General features: G+C 47.6%; 1 long non-coding RNA gene across 1 annotated transcript; it reads right to left on the bottom strand.

Moving 5' to 3' along the window:
• Positions 1–6,566: 6,566 nt before the first annotated feature.
• On the bottom strand, positions 6,567–23,809 carry LOC144588692 (uncharacterized). The gene is made up of 2 exons (XR_013544357.1): positions 21,493–23,809; positions 6,567–7,244 (listed from the first exon to the last, which is right to left on the bottom strand). It is a non-coding gene; the product is annotated as an uncharacterized LOC144588692 (long non-coding RNA).
• Between the last annotated feature and the right edge of the window lie 6 nt (positions 23,810–23,815).

Raw genomic sequence — 23,815 nt, 5'->3', positions numbered from 1 at the left:
GCTAGAAAGGTGTGGGAACGGGCACTCTGTGGACAGACGGATTCACTCTAGTGCTTAAATTGTTCTGATCACTGGAAACAAGAGTGGACCAATCCACCACCACCCCCAGGGCACCAAACAGCGGGACAAATGCTCATCTGATGGAGCCCTTAGCTTAAAACATTCTTTTATGTTGGTTCAGGAGGCTTCTATGTGACCCCACTTGATTTTCTAGACAACAAGGAGGCAGAGTTACAGCCATCTCTTACCCCAAACACAAGGCAGGTTATGTTATTTTTAAATCGGCATTGTGCTAAAGAAGTGCATCTAGTCATGCAAGTGAGGGTGCCCCATTGCCCCTCTTCCAGTTCTGCTTCACCCCTCCTTAAGCATGATTGTAGAAATAGGAATAGCCGATGGAATGTGAACAGAAACGGGGTGGGCAAAGCTTAGGGAAGCTAGGCAGTGTCCTTCAAGGGAAGAAGAAAAGCTGATTAGGTGGGATCAAGCTGAGTGTGCAGGAAGCTCTGGCGGAAGCAAGCAGAGAGAGAAAGAGAGAGGGAGAAAGAGGGGGGGGGGAGGGATGGAGGGAGAAGCAGCACTGCCTGGCTCTTTGAGCCACAGACAAATGAAACAAGCTACAGACAAACACGATTAGGTAAAGTTGGCCCAGTTAGGTTTGCCAGGTCACCAGTACCTCTATTCCTTGAGTTTTCAGCTAATCATCGAAAAGACAGAGCCAAAACACAAGCCCGGAGGGAGGGTAGATTTGTGCAGTGTCACAGAGGCATGGCAGACAAGGGTTGGGGGGAACGAAGACTATTTTTTAGGCTGTGTGCCACTGCTGTCAGGGCTTTCATAGCAAGAAGGCTCATGAGTTATGATCCCTGTGCTTCACACCTTGCCTTGTCCCAAAGGTCCCATTAGGGCTAATGCTGGCCAGGCATGAGGGGAGGAGACTGGAGAGAGCCAATAGGTACTTTCCCTTCATAGGTATTCGTGTAGCAGTTTGTACCATGTGGCTCATTTTTCCTTTCAGTATTTTTTTTTTTTTGTACACAGCACAGCATTAGTTCTAAGTGTATATAGATTCAATGTTTTGGTGTGATGATGATGTTCATGTGTCTCAGGTCAATTCTGGACTTAAGGCAATTCTCTTCAGGGTTTCCCAGGCACAAAATACTCAGAAATGGTTGGCCATTCCCTTCTTCTGAGGTCCATCCTGGGACTGTCCAACTGGCCCAAGGCCACCCAGGCTGGCTTTCCTCCCAGGAGGCACAATTGGGGAATCAAACTCCCAGCCTCTACCTTAACCACTGAGCTGTCCAGCCAGTCTAGATAACTCCATGGCATAATAATGCAGTATATTTTGTTCAGATGGCAGGCCTTCGCAGTTCGTTTGTTTGCTGTTTTGGTGGTGTTTCTACTTACATTAGTTTGCTTAGCGATTGGCTTGCGCGATTGCTTATTTTCGTCCTTTGAGAAAACTCATTGGTCTGTTGTATAGCTGATGGGTCTTAATTGCCCATTTAAACCCAAATAAAATCTTTATTATAATAACCAATACATTGTTTCCAGGAAAGTCCACCTCTACCTGCAGGTTCTGAATACTGCAAAGCTAAATTCAGAGTAAGAGGCAAGAACCCCTGGCAGGAATGGCAGATGATGCTGTACTCACCCTTGCTCATCAAAATGTTGTGTTTGATCCTGTACATCCTCAATCTACTATAGTATTGCAGAAGGATTGATTAGAGTGGCTCAGTGCCATTCTTCACAGTAGTCCAACCCTCCTGATCCCCCTAACTGAAAAAGGTAATTTCAGTTACGTTTTTTTGCACAAAGGTAGAAACAAAAGTCTTTATTTGATTTCTCTACAGGCCCTTTCCATTACCACAAAGCAGACGCAGCATAGCAGTGTGTGAACATTGCCTACAAGAGTTAATTTCATGTCAGATTAGATTTGGCCATCTGAAGCTCTTGTTTTAGGGCATCCTCGAGGTCTGGTCAGGATACAAGCCCAAGGGAGCGCAAGTTACATCTGGGATGAAGGAAGAGGAGGCCAACTTTGCTGATCCGCAGCAGAAAATGGTCACACAGAGTAAAGCTTCAGTTCAGTTGCTGAGCTACGCCACAGGTCCTAGGCCTTGTTGCAAAACACTTCTTTCAGAATCAATTGGATGTGAAGGTGGGTGCTCAGAGCTGAAGCCAAAGGAGAGGCAAACATGCTTCGCACACAACCCAATGCAAACCAGCAGCTTTTGGAACACCCCCATCAGCACTGCCTTTGTGTTCTGTTGCCACGCACTATGTTGACATGACATGCTGTCAAGTCGCCTGCAACCTGCGACCACCCTTATGAATGAATGACCTCAAAAGGTCCTGTCATTAACAGCCCTGCTCAGCTCTTGCAAACTCAATGACCTGGCTCACTTCACTTGTTTCACACTGTATTTAGTCTTCCTCCTTTCCTGCAGCCTTCTACTGTTCCAGCATAATTGTCTTCTCTAGGAAGCCTTGCCTCCTCTGAATCTCCATTTAAGTAATCATTAGAGTCAGACACGACTGGACAAAATTGTCAAGGGGAACCTTTACCTTTACCTGAACTACTTTAGTTTTCTCTTTTCTGCAGCCAACTGGCCCAGGAACACTTCTGCCCTTTCTCTGATCATTTCCATCATTTCCCTAGGGAATATCATACGGATCTCCTCCTCCTGTCTCCACTTTTAGCCCTCAAATCTCAGGGAACAGGATGCTGAGGATGACCTAGCAAATCTAGGGAAGATCTGGTTTGAATCCCCAAGAAATTCTTATTTGGGGTGAATTTGGCCCCCTCTTTCTCTCTCCCCCCTCTTTTTCTCTGTTTCTCTCATCATAGTCTACCTTATACGATGGTTGGGAGGACCACGTGGCAGGGCGTGAAAAGTATTTACTACCTTGAACTTGATATAAAGGTAGGGCTATACCAGTAACCAACAGATAGCAGACTACATCAGCCACCTACCAGCTCCCTCCTTTGAATTAAGATCTGTTGCAAGGACTCTATTATAATCAGATGATTTGCTTTTGGTGCTGTGATAACCTGGTATAAATGCTAAATAGCATGGTTAACTCAAAAGAGTCTCTGGTGAACTGTTAGCCTGAAAAGAGATGCTTTCTTCTAAACGTGATAAGAAGCAAGAGGAGGCCAAGTGCACCTCCGCAGGTGGTCCTGGAGTCACCCCGAGGCCTCAGTGTAGAACTGGGGAGTGGGACGAAGCCCACAGTGTGACTCGTGCTCCCGAAGCTGGCAGGATCAAGATGTCTCAGAGCCCGGCCTCCTGTTCCGACCACCTTGTTTTCCCATCGTCAGGCAGCACCCAGGCATCTCTGTAGGTGCTTCACCAGGAACAACATTTTATATCTTATCATGCAGACTTATTATTTCTTATTATGCAGAGAATTTGCGTGACCACAGCGCTGGGACAAGAGAAGATGCAGTTGTTGAGATCTCCCTTCTGGGTAACTTCTAAAAGTCACAGCGGCTGGAATGGTCTCTTCTGCTCCAGGGCGCAGGGGCCTCCTGGTGCAGCGGTTAAACTGCAGTACTGCAGCCCAAACTCTGCTTAAGGCCCCAGTTTCAATTCCTAGTAACCAGCTCAAGGTTCGCTCAGCCTTCCAGCCTTCCAAGGTCGGTAAATTGAGTACCCAACTCCTGGAGAGGGTCCCCAATGTGCAGCCTAACTAAACTGTAAACCACCCAGTGGGGTGATATATAAGAAGCATGCTTTGCTTTCCGTGCAACTGCTCGGCAAAGAAAAGGAACCCCGTTGGCTTCAGAGGGAGTGTGGTGCCTTGGTTTGGAGATAGCCTGAAGAGCAAGACAAGGCAGGTCTTTCAGATGCAAGCAACCCCTCAGATCCCAGAGTTGGAAAAACAATCCGTCCCATTAAAAATATCCAGAGAATTCTCTGCCGAATTGTTTGGCTAAGGGAGTGTCTCCCCACTGGACATATTTGCACCATGAGTTCAGTTAAAGGGGAGCCGCCTGAAACACCAGGTTGAACTGAAGCAAGCTAATGTTTTTGCACTCCAATCATCTTTCAGAGCTGGGGCATTTTTAATTCTTTGGACTACAGCTCCTCGAATCTGCCAGCCCGCATGGAACGGTCATGGCGCCTGGGGATTCTGGGAGCCACAGTCCAAAGAGTAGATTTCCCCAGTTTGAACATGGATGCACTTAATATAATTCTGTCTTTATGTGATAAACTATGCATTACAAGGATGTGCATTGCCTAGAAATACGTAAATATGAAATGGATCAGGAGTACAGTATTTGGGCATTTGTAGGACAAGCATTGGGCAGAGCAAAGATCACCCCCAGGCATTAATGGGGAGGAGCATTCGTATGGCACAATTAGAAAATGGGGAAAGAGGGGGAAAAAAGAAATTAAGCAGAACGAACTGAGAAGGAGAGTTACGTACTCTTTGCCTGAGGAATGAGATCTCTTAGCTTTTCCTGTTCGGACGTGATAGATGGAAGCATCAAAGTCCTGAGGTCACAGCACTGCTAATATCAGCTCTAGGGGTGACAAAAGGGGGGCAGGAGAGAAAAGATGGGAACTCAGAACCCTGGTGATCTGGTTCCTTATAAAAGGAAGATTGTGCCCATTGCCTTTTGCAAGTCTCTCGCTTGCCCACTTCCCCGAGACGGCCTTAGGAAGCCTCTCTAGTCCCTGATGAGATTGAGACTGGTCATTGGAAAAACAACAGGGGGAAATAAAAAAAATCAGAGGGCCCTTCTCTCTGCAGACGGCTGGACTGGAAGCTCCACTGTCCTGCCTGCACCCTTCAGTCTATGACCCGGCCGTGCGTTTCTCCATTTGCAGGAATGAGTAGTTCCACAGAGAGAAGGACCAAGACAAGGATTAAGTTGGAGTGCCTCCGAAAGGGCAAGGGTATGTGTGTCACAGTCCTAAGCCAGGTTCTTTTTAGCCTGTTCAGGAACCTAGCCCTAATCAAAAGGATTACAGTGTCCATTGACAGGACGAATACATCAGGTTGTTGTTTTGTTGTTTAGTCGTTTAGTCGTGTCCGACTCTTCGTGACCCCATGGACCAGAGCACGCTGGGCCCTCTTGTCCTCCACTGCCTCCCGGAGTTGGGTCAAATTCATGTTGGTCGCTTCGGTGACCCTGTCCAGCCATCTCGCCTCTGCCATCCCCTTCTCCTCTTGCCTTCACACTTTCCCCACATCAGGGTGTTTTCCAGGGAGTCTTCTCTTCTCATGAGATGGCCAAGCAGATGGATGTTTTTGCAGGCCAGTTCTAATCACCTTTTTAGAGGAGACTTTTTTAAAGAGAGAAAATCATCTAAAAGTCGGTAGATGTTTTTCTGGAACTCTCTGGCTTTCTCCATAATTCAGCGCATCTTAGCAATTTGGTCTCTAGTTCCTCTGTCCCTTTGAAATCCAGGTTGTTGATATTTCTTCCGGCAATCTATGGTTTAATCATCCACCCAAAGGGAGAGGGCAGCCAAGAGAGCAGAAGAAGGGTGAGTCTCGGAAGGGCAGCCATGAAGACATGAGATAAGATCCGCAAGTGCAAGGAGGTGTCATTGGAGGCCAAGACCGAACTGTTGTATCAGGAAAGAAAGCTGACAGCGGGAAAAAAAAACATTTGTTTGAAATGTGGTGCCAGAAGAGAGCTTTGTTGCTGCCCTGGACTGCCAGAAAGATTAACATGTTGGTCTGGAAGCAAACAGGACAAAACTGAAGATGCGGTTCTACTTTGGGCACATCATGAGAAGCCAGAAAAAGACCCTCATGCTGGGAAAAGTTGAAGGCAGCAGGAAAAGAGGAAGACCCCATACGAGATGGACCGACGCCCCAAAGGAAGCCACAGGCTTGAGTCTAGAAGCGCAGAGCAGGGCTGTTGAAGAGAGGACATGCTAGAGATCGCTCATTCGGAGGGGTGGCCATGAGTTGGAGGTGTGACTTGACAGCACATCGCAACAAGCATTCCACAGCAATGTCTCAGCTTTCAAATTTTTCAGATTTCTCCATCAGTGTAGATCTAAGGAACACAAAACATTAGTGCACTGTTTCATAGAATGATAATTGGCCGTAACGAGGGCCGTGGGGAGCCCTTGTGGATTTGGGAATTTTGTTTTGTTCCCCTTGCGTAGCCCGTGTTCGGCAACAGGAACGATGCGGGAGAGGTGCCGCTTCAATGCTCGTGAGCAGCTGCTGTCCTTGCATCAAACCTTTCATTGCACAACTCTGTGGTTTTCTGCACCATCAAAGGCTCCTTGTCGTGGCCTAACAGTCCCTGCCCAGTGGAGAATCAGACTCCCAACTTCTGACTCGTTTGCTAGGAATTAAAGAGTCGCTCCTTGGGTTTTAGGATGGGCACAGAGGGTGTGCAATGAGGTACCTCGAAACGGAAGCAGGGACTTTTTTTCAGTGGCCGTCTACCGACGCTATCAATGTTCTTCCAGCGTTCTCCATATAGCTTTGCAACAAGATACGTGCCAAGATGTTCCAGCTATAGAATCATATGTCAATTCTGACTGAGCCAGGGTAGACTATAATTGTTTGAATATTAGATTTGGAAGAGGAGGATACGGGTTGTGATCCTGCATAGTCAAAAAGCTTCGTAGGTATCCCCTAGTATGGATGCTGGTTTTTGGGTTTCCATTTTTATTGTTAGCAAAAGAACTTCCTAAAAATCTATGTGAACCCCAGAGGGACCACATGCACACAAACACAAGCATGCAGTCGTTTAATTTTGTAATTCAACAACAGCCCTTTTCAGAAGGAAGGCAAAGTAGCAATATTTAAAATAACTTTTTTTTATTTTTTTATTTTATAATTTAAAAAAACACACCAAAATACACACATATGTAACAAGAAAAATACAGGAAAAAATACAAATAATAGTGCTTATTATACACTAAATTCTAACGTGTACCTCATACTCACGGGACTCCATTTAATAATATTTTATTACAGACTGTCTCTCCAAGATTGTTTTGAGTATTCTTTAGAGGCTTTCCCCCTTCATTTCACTAAGACAAATTCCTTAAATTTACCCCAAAGATCATAAAAATTGTTAGAACTTATTTCGCCTCTTTTTATTTTAAGTTCAATAGTCAATTTATCATTTCATGCAATATCCCACACTTCACAATACCAGTCTTCTATTTTAATATCATTTTTGTCATTTATGCCATTTTTGGGGTGCAGGGGCAACAGGCCTTGCCATTTTTGGGGTGGAGGGGCAACAGGCCCTGCCCTTTTTTGGGTGGAGGGGCAACAGGACCCTGACCCCTCTTTGTGATGTCATGTTGTGATGCAGTTCATCACCTTAATTAAACCTCTGGTCCAGGACAGCCACCCTCCATCTGGTGAGTGACAGGCGCTCAGTCAGTTGTCTTGATCCAGTGATGGCCAAGACCTGGCGCAAGCTCCTGGTTGCTCTCGGGAAAATGTTGACAGCCCTGATCAGATATGTCATCGTTCTTCTTGTCATCGCTTTCATAAGATTATGTTATCACTTTGTTCTCCTTTGGAAACTCCTGCAGAGTTTTCCTTTGCTTGAGAACATGTTTCGATGCATGAGGAGGTGGTTTGCTACAACCATCTATTTGGTGGGTCACCCGCGCTCCGGCAGCGGTGTTGATCCAAGGATGGAGCAGACCCAGCGCAGGCGTCCGGTTACTCTCAAGGAAGCCCTTGCAACCGGCATCAGATACCTCCTCTTCACTTCTATCCTCTTGTTCATAACATTCTGTTACCAGATTGTTATCCTCTTGAAACTCCTCCAGAGTTTCACTTTTATTCAAAACCTCTGTGACTCCATCAAGAGATGTTTCAGGCGCCTCTTTGCTGCCCGTGAAAGGCCACCCCAGCTTTCCAGCGCCCAGGCGAAGGTAGGTTGTTGCATTACTGCTATGGGCTTGCTTTCCATAAGTAAACAAAATGCATAGAGACAGGAAGCGGATCTGGTGCCCGTTCTGCAGAAAAAGAAAATAGGAAAGCTAGTTTTTCTTTACTCTCATTCATGCTGGACCTTTCTCTTCGTTTTCTCTTTCTGGCAGGTCTATCAGCGAAGACCAGCAGAGGGGCAAGTGCCTGAGAGAACAAGGATTGGGAGAAGTCTCTCCACCCCCATCGAGGTCTGGCATCTCCCATTCCTGAGCCTCCCCAAAAAAGAAGACCTGGAAGGTCACTTGAGGAGAAGAACAGCCCAGCATAGGTGGGGACTTCCCAGACGGGTTCTTCAGTCCTTGGGGGCCCTTCTGCCTCCCGAAGCTCCTTCCCAAGTGGATTTGGGACACAGAATGTGGCTTCCGAGGTCCCCACAGGCCCTGACTGCTGAGAATGAAAAAGAGAAGAGGCGAAGTGAAGAGGAGGAAGTCCATCGGGATGGTGTTCCTCTGAAACATCAAAAATCTCCTCGGGGGGAAACACAGGAATCCCTGGAAGGAAATGCCGCAGGCCAAGGCCCCTTGATCAACAAGGATCACTACCCATCATTTGGGGTCACCGGAGGGGGAGACATTGCTACCTCTGAGGAAAACCAACTCAGGGAGCCTGTGAGGAAAAACGAGAGAGCCAAGCAGGTCAAGGTCCTGTTCAAGAGTGGAGGGGTAAAGCAAAAATCTCAACCTTCACTTGGAGAGAGAAAATTGGGAAGTCCCAGAAGGAAAGGGGTGTTTCAGCTGCCCTGGAGGAAGAAAGGGTCTCCGAGAACCGTCGTTGGAGAGCCCTCCACAACGGAGACTCCAGCAGGAAGTGCGGATGGAACAGAAGAGGAAACTCAATCCATCACCTGCTGTCACTGCTGCAAGTCTGTGGAAGTGCGAACATCTCCATCAGGCCAGAACATGAGGACGTGCTCCTGGTGCCCATTCAGTTCCTGTTGGAGACGCAGACGGGAGAGTCAAGCGGGATGCCATCAACCTCTGGACGCTGGGAGGGCGTCTGTGCAGCAGGTGAACGAGGAACCCCAACCTTCACTTCAGGAGAGGAGGATGGGAAGTCCCAGAAGGAAAGGGCTGTTTGAGATGCCGTGGAGGAAGAGAAGGTCTCCGAGAACCGTTGTTGGAGAGCCCTCCACAAGGGAGACTCCAACAGGGGGTGCGGATGGAAAAGAAGACCACTGTGCTGATTCCATATTGTCGTCTTCTTTACCTTCTACTCATTCTCTTTCTTCGTCTTCAGGGGTGTTTCAGATGCCATGGAGGAACGGAAGGTCTCTGAGAACCGTGGTTGGAGAGCTCTCATTAATGGAGACTCCAACAGGGGGTGCGGATGGAACAGAAGAGGAAACTCAATCCATCACCTGCTGTCACTGCTGCAAGTCTGCGGGAGTGCAAACATCTCCATCAGGCCAGCACATCAAGACGCGCTCCTGGTGCCCATTCAGTTCCTGTTGGAGACGCAGACGGGAGAGTCAAGCGGGATGCCATCAACCCCCGGACGCAGGGAGGGCGTCTGTACAGCAGGTGAACGAGGAAACTCAACCTTCGCTTCAGCAGAGGAGGATGGGAAGTCCCAGAAGGAAAGGGGTGTTTCAGAGGCCGTGGAGGAAGAGAAGGTCTCCAAGAACCATGGTTGGGGAGCCCTCCACAAGGGAGACTCCAACAGGGAGCGTGGATGGAAAAGAAGAACATTATGCCGGTTCCATATCATCTTCTTCTTCGTATTCAGGGGTATTTCAGATGCCACGGAGGAAGAGAAGGTCGCTGAGAACCGTGGTTGGAGAGCCCTCCACAAGGGAGACCCCAACAGGGAGCCCTCCACAAGGCAGACTCCAAGAGGGACCTCTTCCACTGCCTTCACACCGGATGAGGTTCCCTTGCCGTGGGGACAAACATGACCCAGAACATGGTGCCGATTCCATATCGTCTCCTCCTCCTCCTCCTCCTCCTCCTCCTCCTTCGTATTCAGGGGTATTTCAGATGCCACGGAGGAAGAGAAGGTCTCTGAGAACCGTGGTTGGAGAGCCCTCCACAAGGCAGACTCCAACAGAGAGTGCAGATGGAAAAGAAGATGAAACGATACCCATCACCTGCTGTCACTGCTGCAAGTCTGCGGGAGTGCAAACATCTCCATCAGGCCAGCACATCAGGACGCGCTCCTGGTGCCCATTCAGTTCCTGTTGGAGACGACCCCTTCCCCTGCATGCAGATGGGGTGAGATTCCCATCGCAGGGGGACAAACATGACACTGAAGATTGGGCCGATTCCATATCGTCGTCTTCTTCTACTCCTTATCCTTCTTCTTCTTCTTCTTTTCATTTTTCTTCTCCTTCTCCTTCTTCTTCTTCTTTGTAATATCACTACCATTAGTATTATCAGAGAAGAGGGCCTTCTTCAATTAACAGTGCAACGTAATAGAGCAAAAGAACTGAAAGGGAAAAACCAGAGATGTGTTCAAGAAAATTGGAGAACATTTTGTGCAAAGATGGACATGATAAAGGACAAAAATGCGAGGGACCTCACAGAAGCACAAGACATCTAAAAGAGGCGGCAAGAATAGACAGAGGAATTATACCAGAAAGATCTGGATCTCCCGGACAACCCAGATAGTGTGGTTGCTGACCTTGAGCCAGACATCCTGGAGAGTGACGTCAAGTGGGCCTTAGAAACCATGGCTAACAAGGCCAGTGGAGGCGATGTCATTCCAGTTGATTTAAAATCTTAAAAGATGACACTGTTAAGGTGCTCCACACAATATGCCAGCAAGTTTGAAAAACTCAGCAGTGCCCAAAGGATTGGAAAAGTTCAGTCTACATCCCAGTCCCAAAGAAGGCAGTCCCAAAGAATGCTCTAACTACCGTACAATTGCACTCATTTCACACGATAGCAAGGTTATGCTCAAAATCCTCCAATGTAGGCTTCAGCAGTATGTGGACCGAGAACTCCCAGAAGTACAAGCTGAATTTCAAAGGGGCAGAGGAACTAGAGACCAAATTGTTAACATGTGCTGGATTATGGAGAAAGCCAGAGAGTTCCAGAAAAACATCTACTTCTGCTTCATTGACTACACAAAAGCCTTTGACTGTGTGGCCCACAGCAAACTATGGCAAGTCCTTAAAGAAATGGGAGTACCTGACCACTTTATCCATCTCCTGAGAAATCTATATCTTCGAAAGGAAGCAACAGTGAGAACTGGATCTGGAACAAATTATTGGTTCAAAATTGGGAAAGGAGTACGACAAGGCTGTATATTGTCTCCCTGCTTATTTGACTTATATGCACAATACATCATGCAAAAGGCAGGACTGGAGGAATCCCAAGCCAGAATCAAGATTGCCGGAAGAAATATCAACAGCCTCAAATATACAGATGATACCAGTCTGATGGCAGAAAGTGAGGAGGAATTAAATGAGGGTGAAAGAGAAGAGTGAAAAAATGGTCTAAAGCTCAACATAAAAAAACCTAAGATCATGGCCACTACTCCCATCACCTCCTGGCAAATAGAAGGGGAAGATATGGAGGCAGTGACAGATTTTACTTTCTTGGGCTCCATGATCACTGCAGATGGTGACAGCAGCCACGGAATTAAGAGACACCTGCTTCTTGGGAGGAACGTCATGACAAACCTAGACAGCCTCTTAAAAAGCAGAGACATCACCTTGCCAACAAAGGTCTGCATAGTCAAAGCTATAGTTTACCCAGTAGTGATGTATGGAAGAAAACAAACTTCTGAATTCTGAAGGAAATCAACCCTGAGTGCTCACTGGAAGGATAGATCCTGAAGCTGAGGCTCCAATACTTTCCCAACATCAGGATCTTTTCCAGGGAGTCTTCTCTTCTCATGAGATGGCCAAAGGATTGGAGCCCCAGCTTCAGGATCTGTCCTTCCAGTGAGCACTCAGGGTTGATTTCTTTCAAAATGGATAGGCTTGTTCTCCTTGCAATCCAGGGGACTCTCAAGAGTCTCCTCCAGCACCACAGTTCAAAAGCATCAATTCTTCAGCTGTCAGCCTTCTTCATGGGCCAGCTCTCATTTCCATACATCACTATAGGAAAAACCATAGCTTTGACTATGCGGACCTTTGTCGGCAAGGTGATGTCTCTGCTTTTTAAGATGCTGTTGAGGTTTGACATGGATTTCCTCCCAAGAAGCAGGCATCTTTTAATTTCGTGGCTGCTGTCACCATCTGGAGTGATCATGGAGCCCAAGAAAGTATGGTGGCACCTTGACCTACGAACGTCCCTACTTACAGACATTTCGACCTACGGACAGCTCCGGCCAAAAGTCGATGCAAAATTTTGCGGCTGGAGCTGCCTGTAGGTCGAAATGTCCGTAAGTAGGGATATTTGTAGGTCGAGGGCGTGAAATTCAAACCGTTGGTGGTGAAGAGGCTGGTTCTTTGTAGGTCTTTCGCCCCAACGGTTAGGAAAAGGGAGGCTCAGGCTCCCTGGCTTCCACTGCTACTGCTGCCGCCGCCAGGAGGCAAGCCACTGGACCATCCCGGCTGAGCTCAGCCTCCTGGGGGTCCCCAACCATCGTGATTGCTGATCGCCGTGGTGGGAGACCCCCATGAGGCTTCACACCGGTAAGTTGCTGCTTTTTTTCTTTTAAAAAGTTGTTCTGGGTGGGTTTTATAAGGTAGGTTTGGGCTGGGAGGGGATGTTTCTGTATTGTTTTGTGTTTGGGTGATTTTTTTTTTTTTGGTGCAGTCCCAGCGTGGGACTTGCTCCAATGTTTATTTTTGGATTTGGGTTGTTTTTTTTTTTTTGCAGGCCCAGGGGCCTGCAGTGTTTTATTTTTATTTGGGGGTGGGGGTATTTTTTTTCTTTGGTTGCAACAGATTAATTGGTTTTCAATCCATTCCTATGGGAGATAGTGCTTCGACTTATGAACATTTGGACTTACAGCCACCATTCCAATAAGGATTAATTTGTAAGTCGAGGTACCACTGTAAAATCTGTCACTGCATCCATAACTTCCCCTTCTATTTGCCAGGAGGTGATGGGACCAATGGCCATGATCTTAGTTTTTTTGATGTTGAGCTTCAGACCATTTTTGCACTGTCCTCTTTCACCCTCAATTAATTCCTCCTCACTTTCTTCAGGCAATCTTGATTCCGGCTTGGGATTCAGCCAGTCCTGCCTTTTGCATGATGTATTGTGCATATAAGTTAAATAAGCAGGGTGACAATATACAGCCTTGTTATACTCCTTTCCCAATTTTGAACCAATCAGTTGTTTCATATCCAGTTCTAACTCTTGCTTCCTGTTCCACATGTAGATTTCTCAGGAGATGGATAAGTAGTCAAGCATTCCCATTTCTTTAAAAAAAGCCATGGTTTGCTGTGGTCCACACAGTCAAAGGATTTTGCATAGTCCACGAAGGAGAAGTAGATGTTTTTCTGGAATTCTCTGGCTTTCTCCATAATCCAGTGCATGTTAGCAATTTGGCCTCTAGATCCTCTGCCCTTTCGAAATCCAGCTTGTATTTCTGGGAGTTCTTGATCCACATACTGCTGAAGCTTGCCTTGGAGGATTTTGAGCATAACCTTGCTAGCGTGTGAAATGAGTGCTATTGTACAGTAGTTGGAGCATTCTTTGGCCCTACCCTTCTTTGGGACTGGGATGTAAACTGAACTTTTCCAATCCTCTGGCCACTGCTGATTTTTCCAAACTTCCTGGCATATTCAGTGTACCACCTTCACAGCATCATCTTTTAAGATTTTAAATAGTTCAACTGGAATGCCATCCCTCCACTGGCCTTGTTGTTAACCATGCTTTCTAAGGCCCACTTGACTGCACTCTCCAGGATGTCTGGCTCAAGGTCAGCAACCACATTATCTGGGTTGTCCGAGACATCCAGGATTCGGACAGTCAATCCCCTGTAATCCACGCACACAATACGACAGAGATGCTGCTGTGGGGTCGGCATTCAGAGACTGAGAGAGGAATCAGGAAAGCCCTCCATCGCTTCTCACCTCTGCACCAGGAACTCAAGCTGCTCTCTTGCTCTCTCGCTCAGCTCCAAGCTGGAGCCTTGAGAGAGCACCAAAGACAGAACGGCCTTCGTCCTACGGCAGGAAGATGACTTTGGTCTTTCCATCAGCTGGCTCACCTTCTCTCTGAAATTCCCTTGGCTTGACTCAGAACAAACCTTGCCATCGTTCTTTGCAGGCATGAAAATATGTTCCAGCAGTTCTCCGAGAATCAACCTCCTGATGCAGGGAGTGTGGATGGAAAAGAAAAGGAGAGTCGTCGCCCGCTGTCTCTGTTGCTCATCTGTGGATGTGCCAGTATCTCTAGCAGGGCTGCACATCAAGGAGGCGCTCTTGGTGCCCATTCAGTTCCTGTTGGAGATGATCCCTTCCCCTGCGTGCACACCGGGTGAGGTTCCCTTGCAGAGGGGACAAATATGACACCGAAGATTGAGCCAAATCCATATCGTATTATTATTATTATTATTATTATTATTATTATTATTATTATTATTATTATTATTATTATTATTATTATTATTATTATTATTATTATTATTATTATTATTATTATTATTATTATTACTTGCTAAGAGATTGCTTTCCTATAGTAATCACATGTTAACCACTGATATATTTCAATAAAAATCTTTCTTGTGATCTATGTTCATGAAGATGCAGATCTGTGTGGCTTGGGGTGTGTGTGTGTCTTTTCAAGAGCATGTAGAGCAGTGGAGGCAAACCTTTTTCGGCTCGAGTGCCCAAAATGAGGGGGTGGGGAAGAAACCAGTGGCTGCCGTGCCACCAGAAGACAAGAACCGGAACAGGAATTGGCAGTTTCAGGTGGAATCATGGGGATGGACAGGAAGTTAAAGGGGGAATCGTGGGAACGGACAGGAAGTTAAAGGGGGAATCATGGGGACAGATAGGAAGTTAAAGGACCCAGAACAGGAAGAGAAAGGGGGAACCCCAGCTGCAGCCACTTCAAAAGGTTTGTTTCACCAAGGGCGGGTGGGTGAGCCGCTCATTCTTGTGCCAGAAGAAAGGGCTTCACATGCCAGCTGTCGCACACGTGCCATCATCAATAATGATGATGATGATAACCTCAGAGATCCTGGGTCTTTCCCGAACTCTTCAGACGCATCCCAGGGGGTGAGAGAAAGGCCGGGAGTCTCCACATTGGACTGATTTCAACTGATTCCAGACATGGACTTGATGTTTTAAATCAACCACCAAATGAGGCATCAACACAGTAAAAATAAAACCATCTTTTTAAAAAGGAATAAAAAACAAAGAGAACTAACAGGGAAATAATAATCTTCATGAAAGGAACGAGAAGACAAAATGTTTCTTAATCATAGCAAAACCTATTTCTCCCTGAGCCAGAGAGGGGCTTCAAGCAAGCCCCCCCCCCACGGAAGTGCCTTCCCCCCCCCCAGGGAATCTGTCCATCTCACGCCCACCTTTCTGTTTTCCTGAGCTTTAATACACCTCCACTGACTGGTCAGTCTGACTGCAATTCAATTCCTGCTCCAAAAACTGGGAAGGCCAATGATTAGGACATGGGCTAGACTGAATATTTTACTAACCCATCCAGGGAGAGGATGTGGGTCAGGAGCGGAGAGGAGGGCAAGATTCAGCTTTGCAGGAGGAGGACCAAGGTTTGAAGGCCATCCGATGCCCTTCTCTGAGCTGGGCAACCAGTCCCCTTGGAGCCCAAAACAAGCAAAACCCACAAGCAAGTTGTAAGAAAAATTAATAAAAGCCCCTGATTTACAGTCTAAGGAAGGGCTCTTGGCACCCTTTACCAAGTCAAGAAGAGGCTAGGATGAATTTTAAAATATATATTTTACATTAAAAAGAAAGCTTCAGAGACAGACGGTGGAAACGTTTGTAGGTAAAAACAAAACCCGGCTTATTTTAGGGCAAAAGGAAATTTGACTTCATTCCCCATTTTGACTCAAATCTGCTCTGTGGAAGAAAGGAAATTCGGCGGGGCCACACCAGCCGTTACAGCTCTTCCATCAATGGACAGTCGTCTTTGCTATAGGAGTTCGTCTCTCGTCATGTCTGTGGCGGCTCAACTCAGTTCCAGTGGAAAATCTCCTCCGTGGCAAAGCGCATAATCTGGTTGAAGTCAAACCGGAGGTCCTTCCTCCAGAAACGCCGGTCTCTGCCCTAAACCTGAGCAGGGCAGCATGGGCTTCCTGTCCGGACAGAGGCGTTTCGGTCATTTTCAACGAAAAGCGACAACGCGCCAGTGAGCTTCCGAACGGTCAGCGGCTTGGGCTTCAGGGGCTAAAGGACCAGCCAGTTTCTTCTGCTTCAGAGAAAACAAGGTCCTTGGTGGAAGGACAGAGATCTTCCCCTCCCGAGACCAAACTCGGCATTGCTCCCCGGGGCCCTGCGGACTGTGGGATTCTGGGAACTGGAGTTCCCAAAAAGAACCTAACTTTTTCGAGCACTGGACCAACATCTGGGAAGGAAGAGGGACCTGCTCGCACGGAAAGGCTCCCAGGTGGTCCCTTCTCCCCTCCAAGGAGAAGGCAGCAGCGAATCAGAGGTCTGGAGGAGCCTGGCCCCAGGCAGGTTGGATGGGGCCGCCCTTTCCGAGGGTGCCTCCAGACCTCTCTTCTCTCCCAGCCCTGAGCTTTTGTCCTTCACCAGCACCGGCCACTTCCATCCCTTCAGACCCTACAGGTACCTCTAGCGCTCAGAGAGTGATGGACGGATGGACTGACTTTCTTTGTCTTTTACGCTGCCTTTATTCCTGATGAACGCCTATCCATGGGCAGCCGACGGTCCTTTTGCCAATCTCTTCCAAGCAAGACACACGGCTTCCAGGGATCTTATCCCTGTTCTTCAGGAACTCAGCGTGCCTTATTTCACAGTATAGTATTTCCTGGCTTGCTGTCTTGTACACAGAGAAGTCTTCCAAGCAGCTTTCTTCTTAAGATTTTTCAAAATATACATCAATAGCTGTCTTCCCTTAGAAAAACATGATGAGACCTTTTTAGAAGGAAGTGCCAAGGGGATGCGTTGAGCCATGGCAGTGTGGGGTGTGTGGTTAGGGATGCCTTGGGCACTGTCCAATAGGAGACTGACTAATGAACCGTCAAGCTACTTTATGAATCCCGTTTCTCTCTCACCTGTCTCTCCACGAGAGACGTACCTGGCTCTCCTTCCCCATACTGTTGTCTTCGCAACCATCCTGTCAAGTGGGTCAGGCTGACAGAAAGAGCGAGTGACGGGTCCGAGGTCCCCCAGAGAGTTTCATGCCAAAGCAGAGATGTGAACCTGGGCCTCCCCCTACCCTAGTTCAACACTGTAGCCCTAAAACCACATCAAATCAGCAGTAAAACTAGCAATTATATTCACCCCACACGGCTACCCCAGAGGCCCTTTCTAAGTGGAAGGAGATGGATATAAATGGTTGTTTGCTAGACAGACACTGGCAAAACGTTAGGAAGAACAACCTTCAGAACACGGCCAAAGAGCCCGAAAAACCCACAACAACCATCAGATCCTGCCCGTGAAAGCCTTCGCGAATACAATGATATAAACGTTGTGTGGTGCTCTGGAAGGTGAGTCCTGGCCACTGGACCTCTTTCTGATTAGGTTGAAGCCTTTCGCTCCTCCTCTTCCAAGTAGCTTCTTCAGTCTGAGGAGAGGTGGTAGGAGATTCCCGGAGAGACCCTCCAACTCTCCTCAGACTGAAGAGGCGGCTGCTGGAGGAGAGGCGAAACGTTTCAGCCGACCAAGAAAGAAGTCCAGTTGCCGGGACTCAACCTCCAGAGCTCCGTCATTTCTTGAAGAGCTTTCAGAGGTTCTGCCTCTTCCGGTTGACTCGTCTCATGGGCTTTGCGGCCACAGGGCCCTGATCCTCTCTGACAGGCCCCGCTGGAAGGGGCTCGACCAACGTCCCTTTTTATGGTTCTTGTGGACTCCAGAGCCATGTCTACACCTGATGCTGCATCTTGGCTGGCGCAGCAGAGAGTAGCGCCCAAGAGGATGACTCTTGTAATGAGACTTGGCCAGCATCTTCAAAGGAGCCACCGCGCACATACACACTCCAAGAGGCTGGCAGTTCTTACCGATGCCGTGGAGGATCCTGGCCACGGCCCTGCCGGTGAACTTCTCATTGTCTTGGCGGATGTCGGCCCGGATCGGCTCTTCCCAATCCTGCAGAGGAACTCGGGGTGGACTAAAGGCCATGCCACGTTCGTTCCAGAACACGCATGGAGCGTCTTGTCCGACCTACAGCCCTGGCGTCCCACCTCTTTCCTTTGGGCATCTCCAGGAAAACAATGGAAGCTGGAATGGAATCAGGAAAAAGGAAGAAAGAAAAGGGCCAGTGAGGACAAGGCGTGACCTCCTTCCCGCCCAGCCTTCCTTTCCTGACAAGACATTGCACGGGTGACCAGGGGGGAGCTACCTGCCAACTCACCTCAAGGACAAGGCAGGATGGCCCACTGGGTAGAGCCCCTGGTGACCCTAGAGATACATTGGAGTATAACTTCCATCATCCACAAGACTTTTGTCTGGGGGATAATGGGAGCTGCAGTCAGACATGTTGTGTTTGGGTAATTGTGGGCTTTGTTCCATTTGTTCATAGACTGATTAACTGCTTCGTAATTTGAAAAAAGAGGGATTTCCCCAGGCCCTTACCTCCCCACCACACACATATCTGTTAACCTCATAGTGCGATTTCTGATCAGCTCCTCCACAGCATAATTTTGGACCTCTGACTTTTCTCATTTCTGTTACTTGCCAGTGAGTTGCCTTGTACTTCCAGTGATCCTATCGTCTCCAAAATGCCCTTCAATTGCCCCGCTCCGCTCTTCTAAACCCAACCCTGTGGCTTCCTTGAAGGAGTTTGTCCATCTTGTATCTGGGCTTTCCCCTTTTCCTGCTGTGTTCAGCTTTTCCCAGCATGACTGTCTTTTCCGGAGAATCCTGGCCTTTCATGATGTGCCCAAAGGAGGACGGCTTCAGGTTCAACATGTTTGTTCCAGAGAGAGTTGAAGCTTTTTTTTTTCACTGATGTCTTTGTGCCACAAAATATGTCTGACGGTGAGCAGAGTGTTTATCCAACATCTCTGAGGAAATGATAAGACAGCTCCCATATGTTGGGATTGTTTAGTCGTTTAGTCGTGTCCGACTCCTTGCGACCCCATGGACCAGAGCACGCTGGGCCCTCTTGTCCTCCACTGCCTCCCGGAGTTGGGTCAAATTCATGTTGGTCGCTTCGGTGACCCTGTCCAGCCATCTCGCCTCTGCCATCCCCTTCTCCTCTTGCCTTCACACTTTCCCAACATCAGGGTGTTTTCCAGGGACTCTTCTCTTCTCATGAGATGGCCAAGCAGATGGATGTTTTTGCAGGCCAGTTCTAATCACCTTTTTAGAGGAGACTTTTTTAAAGAGAGAAAATCATCTAAAAGTCGGTAGATGTTTTTCTGGAACTCTCTGGCTTTCTCCATAATCCAGCGCATCTTAGCAATTTGGTCCCTAGTTCCTCTGCCCCTTTGAAATCCAGGTTGCTGATATTTCTTCCGGCAATCTATGGTTTAATCATCCACCCAAAGGGAGAGGGCAGCCAAGAGAGCAGAAGAAGGGTGAGTCTCGGAAGGGCAGCCATGAAGACATTAGATAAGATCTGCAAGTGCAAGGAGGTGTCATTGGAGGCCAAGACCGAACTGTTGTATCAGGAAAGAAAGCTGACAGCGGGAAAAAAAAAACATTTGTTTGAAATGTGGTGCCAGAAGAGAGCTTTGTTGCTGCCCTGGACTGCCAGAAAGATTAACAAGTTGGTCTGGAAGCAAACAGGACAAAACTGAAGATGCGGTTCTACTTTGGGCACATCATGAGAAGCCAGAAAAAGACCCTCATGCTGGGAAAAGTTGAAGGCAGCAGGAAAAGAGGAAGACCCCATACGAGATGCACTGACTGCCCAACGGAAACCACAGGCTTGAGTCTAGAAGCGCAGAGCAGGGCTGTTGAAGAGAGGACATGCTAGAGATCGCTCATTCGGAGGGGTGGCCATGAGTTGGAGGTGTGACTTGACAGCACATCGCAACAAGCATTCCACAACAATGTCTCAGCTTTCAAATTTTTCAGATTTCTCCATCAGTGTAGATCTAAGGAACACAAAACATTAGTGCACTGTTTCATAGAATGATAATTGGTCGTAGCGAGGGCCGTGGGGAGCCCTTGTGGATTTGGGAATTTTGTTTTGTTCCCCTTGCGTAGCCCGTGTTGGGCAACAGGAACGATGCGGGAGAGGTGCCGCTTCAATGCTCGTGAGCAGCTGCTGTCCTTGCATCAAACCTTTCATTGCACAACTCTGTGGTTTTCTGCACCATCAAAGGCTCCTTGTCGTGGCCTAACAGTCCCTGCCCAGTGGAGAATCAGACTCCCAACTTCTGACTCGTTTGCTATGAATTAAAGAGTCGCTCCTTGGGTTTTAGGATGGGCACAGAGGGTGTGCAATGAGGTACCTCAAAACGGAAGCAGGGACTATTTTTCAGTGGCCGTCTACCGACGCTATCAATGTTCTTCCGGCGTTCTCCATATAGCTTTGCAACAAGATACATGCCAAGATGTTCCAGCTACAGAATCATATGTCAATTCTGACTGAGCCAGGGTAGACTATAATTGTTTGAATATTAGATTTGGAAGAGGAGGATACGGGTTGAGATCCTGCATAGTCAAAAAGCTTCGTAGGTATCCCATAGTATGGATGCTGGTTTTGGGGTATCCATTTTTATTGTTAGCAAAAGAACTTCCTAACAATCTATGTGAACCCCAGAGGGACCACATGCGCACAAACACAAGCATGCAGTCGTTTAATTTTGTAATTCAACAACAGCCCTTTTCAGAAGGAAGGCAAAGTAGCAATATTTAAAATAACTTTTTTTATTTTTCTATTTTATAATTTAAAAAAACACACCAAAATACAAACATATGTAACAAGAAAAATACAGGAAAAAAATACAAATAATAGTGCTTATTATACACTAAATTCTAACGTGTACCTCATACTCACGGGACTCCATTTAATAATATTTTATTACAGACTGTCTCTCCAAGATTGTTTTGAGTATTCTTTAGAGGCTTTCCCCCTTCATTTCACTAAGACAAATTCCTTAAATTTACCCCAAATATCATAAAAATTGTTAGAACTTATTTCGCCTCTTTTTATTTTAATAGTCAATTTATCATTTAATGCAATATCCCACACTTCACAATACCAGTCTTCTATTTTAATATCATTTTTGTCTTTCCAAAATTTAGCTATTAAGATTCTAGCACTTGTCATAAAATTGGTGATTGGCCATTTTTGGGGTGCAGGGGCAACAATACCCTGACCACTCTTTGTGATGTCACGTTGTAATTCAGTTCATCACCTCAATAAATTTCTGGTCTTTTTATTTCTTTCTTTCTTTCTTTCTTTCTTTCCTTCTTTCTTTCTTTCCTTCTTTCCTTCTTTCCTTCCTTCTTTATTTATTTATTTATTTATTTATTTATTCATTTATTCATTTATTTATGCCATTTTTGGGGTGCAGGGGCAACAGAACTTGCCATTTTTGGAGTGCAGGGGCAACAGGCCCTGCCCTTTTTTGGGTGGAGGGGCAACAGGACCCTGACCCCTCTTTGTGATGTCATGTTGTGATGCAGTTCATCACCTTAATTAAACCTCTGGTCCAGGACAGCCACCCTCCATCTGGTGAGTGACAGGCGCTCAGTCAGTTGTCTTGATCCAGTGTTGGCCAAGACCTGGCGCAAGCTCCTGGTTGCTCTCGGGAAAATGTTGACAGCCCTGATCAGATATGTCATCGTTCTTCTTGTCATCGCTTTCATAAGATTATGTTATCACTTTGTTCTCCTTTGGAAGCTCCTGCAGAGTTTTCCTCTGCTTGAGAACATGTTTCGATGCATGAGGAGGTGGTTTGCTACAACCATCTATTTGGTGGGTCACCCGCGCTCCGGCAGCGGTGTTGATCCAAGGATGGAGCAGACCCAGCGCAGGCGTCTGGTTACTCTCAAGGAAGCCCTTGCAACCGGCATCAGATACCTCCTCTTCACTTCTATCCTCTTGTTCATAACATTCTGTTACCAGATTGTTATCCTCTTGAAACTCCTCCAGAGTTTCACTTTTATTCAAAACCTCTGTGACTCCATCAAGAGATGTTTCAGGCGCCTCTTTGCTGCCCGTGAAAGGCCACCCCAGCTTTCCAGCGCCCAGGCGAAGGTAGGTTGTTGCATTACTGCTATGGGCTTGCTTTCCATAAGTAAACAAAATGCATAGAGACAGGAAGCGGATCTGGTGCCCGTTCTGCAGAAAAAGAAAATAGGAAAGCTAGTTTTTCTTTACTCTCATTCATGCTGGACCTTTCTCTTCATTTTCTCTTTCTGGCAGGTCTATCAGCGAAGACCAGCAGAGGGGCAAGTGCCTGAGAGAACAAGGATTGGGAGAAGTCTCTCCACCCCCATCGAGGTCTGGCATCTCCCATTCCTGAGCCTCCCCAAAAAAGAAGACCTGGAAGGTCACTTGAGGAGAAGAACAGCCCAGCATAGGTGGGGACTTCCCAGACGGGTTCTTCAGTCCTTGGGGGCCCTTCTGCCTCCCGAAGCTCCTTCCCAAGTGGATTTGGGACACAGAATGTGGCTTCCGAGGTCCCCACAGGCCCTGACTGCTGAGAATGAAAAAGAGAAGAGGCGAAGTGAAGAGGAGGAAGTCCATCGGGATGGTGTTCCTCTGAAACATCAAAAATCTCCTCGGGGGGAAACACAGGAATCCCTGGAAGGAAATGCCGCAGGCCAAGGCCCCTTGATCAACAAGGATCACTACCCATCATTTGGGGTCACCGGAGGGGGAGACATTGCTACCTCTGAGGAAAACCAACTCAGGGAGCCTGTGAGGAAAAACGAGAGAGCCAAGCAGGTCAAGGTCCTGTTCAAGAGTGGAGGGGTAAAGCAAAAATCTCAACCTTCACTTGGAGAGAGAAAATTGGGAAGTCCCAGAAGGAAAGGGGTGTTTCAGCTGCCCTGGAGGAAGAAAGGGTCTCCGAGAACCGTCGTTGGAGAGCCCTCCACAACGGAGACTCCAGCAGGAAGTGCGGATGGAACAGAAGAGGAAACTCAATCCATCACCTGCTGTCACTGCTGCAAGTCTGTGGAAGTGCGAACATCTCCATCAGGCCAGAACATCAGGACGTGCTCCTGGTGCCCATTCAGTTCCTGTTGGAGAAGCAGACGGGAGAGTCAAGCGGGATGCCATCAACCTCTGGACGCTGGGAGGGCGTCTGTGCAGCAGGTGAACGAGGAACCCCAACCTTCACTTCAGGAGAGGAGGATGGGAAGTCCCAGAAGGAAAGGGCTGTTTGAGATGCCGTGGAGGAAGAGAAGGTCTCCGAGAACCGTCGTTGGAGAGCCCTCCACAATGGAGACTCCAAGAGGGGGTGCGGATGGAAAAGAAGAACACTGTGCTGATTCCACATTGTCGTCTTCTTTACCTTCTACTCATTCTCTTTCTTCGTCTTCAGGGGTGTTTCAGATGCCATGGAGGAACGGAAGGTCTCTGAGAACCGTGGTTGGAGAGCTCTCATTAAGGGAGACTCCAACAGGGGGTGCGGATGGAACAGAAGCGGAAACTCAATCCATCACCTGCTGTCACTGCTGCAAGTCTGCGGGAGTGCAAACATCTCCATCAGGCCAGCACATCAAGACGCGCTCCTGGTGCCCATTCAGTTCCTGTTGGAGACGCACAAGGGAGATTCCAGCAGGATGCCATCAACCCCCGGACGCAGGGAGGGCGTCTGTACAGCAGGTGAACGAGGAACCCCAACCTTCGCTTCAGGAGAGGAGGATGGGAAGTCCCAGAAGGAAAGGGGTGTTTCA

This window comes from Pogona vitticeps, chromosome 4, assembly GCF_051106095.1.
Source record: "Pogona vitticeps strain Pit_001003342236 chromosome 4, PviZW2.1, whole genome shotgun sequence".
NCBI classification, from domain to species: domain Eukaryota; kingdom Metazoa; phylum Chordata; class Lepidosauria; order Squamata; family Agamidae; genus Pogona; species Pogona vitticeps.
Note: the sequence above shows the minus strand (reverse complement) of the source record. Positions and strands in the feature narration are given on the sequence as shown.